The sequence below is a fragment of the Pinus tabuliformis genome, chromosome 6, assembly GCF_031772625.1.
Source record: "Pinus tabuliformis cultivar Carrire ecotype Pingquan chromosome 6, CPIR1, whole genome shotgun sequence".
NCBI lineage: Eukaryota > Viridiplantae > Streptophyta > Pinopsida > Pinales > Pinaceae > Pinus > Pinus tabuliformis.
This window is the reverse complement of record NC_142292.1, coordinates 1,297,312,572-1,297,313,986: the sequence shown is the minus strand read 5'-3', so window position 1 is coordinate 1,297,313,986 and position 1,415 is coordinate 1,297,312,572. Positions and strand designations below refer to the sequence as shown.

Here is a 1,415-nt window from a genome sequence, read left to right as displayed (position 1 = left end):
TTAGAACGGTCTGGAGTTGGTTCTCTGCTTCAGGTTTTAGTTCTCCTCTTTGTCATTTGGTTTCACAGAATAGGAGGAATTGTGCTTATCAGGTTCAGCCTTTGAATCAGATTTGTGCTGTGGAAACTGGTTGGTTGGCTTGGGTATGAATTAGTGGCCAACTCTCATGGCCATTCTAAGCACTGTGCAATGTGTGAGAATTCAGACTTGCATAGGGGAATCTGGAGGTGTGAGATGCATGATGGTGTTGTCCATGAGTGGTTTTCTCTGTATATTTGGAAATGGGAAGGATGGAGGAAAGAATGGGAAAGAAAGAATGCATGGAAGCACATGCTCTGCTAAAGAAACACGGTTTTGATGTGAGTTCTTATGGGACGGGAGCTCATGTGAAATTGCCTGGTCCAGCAATAAGGGAGCCGAACGTATATGACTTTGGCGCTCCTTACAGAAGAATGTTTGATGATCTAAAGCGTAAAGATCCTGAATTATATAAAAGAAATGGTCTTCTCCAAATGCTAAAACGAAATCTGAATGTGAAAATGGCACCACAGTGCTGTCAGGAAAATTCTGTTGATGGTCCATTTGATGTCGTTTTCACTTTTGAGGAGAGGATGGATGCCTTCACATCTTTGAATGGCTTAGCTTGCAAGTTTTACTGTATCACCCAATGCCTACAGTTCATTTAGAGACTTAGATTTCCGCCTCGACTCAGTTTTTTGGCTTCAACGACAAAATGATGGCTCTGCAAGCTACTTTAGTGCGTGATCAAGTCTAATTCAGGGTGGAGCTTTATCTTCAATACCAGGAACCCTGCAAAATACCTCTCTTATTGGTTTGTCCAATTATATTCAGCAGAACTCTGTGGATGGAAACCTGTTGTAGCAAACATATCCACAGTCATCCTAGGGCAATCAACCTTATCCACAGCAAGTAATACAGCAGTTGTTGCAAGAAATGATGAATAATGGAGGAACATCACAATAGGCATTGGTTGGGTAAGGCTTAAACGGAAATGTTGGGAATATGCTTAATGGTTCGACTGGATCTGGGGGCCTAAGCATTGGCTCTGGTGCAGTTTGAAGTGGTGCTAACTTGAAGTTGCTTCAGAATTATGATTGAACATGCATGGCAATCCCTTAGGAAAAAGTGCACTATCGATTTCCAGTTGCTCCTCGATAACAGATTACTGCAAGATTTTCCTCCTCCATTGACAATTGCAACATTATCTTACAACCATGCAACCCTCTTCGGGCACAGTTGTCATCATGAGCTGGAATTGGCAGAATTTTAGTTTAAAGGCTATTATTATTAAAATCCGTTTTTGTAACGTGGCAGTGAGAGATCGAAAGGCTAATTTGAAATGAAGATATTCATCACAGCAAAAGAATAGGATTCAATCTCCTACTAAGGGATTC

General features: G+C 41.3%; 1 pseudogene; it reads left to right on the top strand.

The window, feature by feature from the left end:
• The first annotated feature begins 290 nt into the window (after positions 1-290).
• LOC149263374 (uncharacterized) lies at positions 291-686 on the top strand (annotated as a pseudogene).
• Positions 687-1,415: the final 729 nt, after the last annotated feature.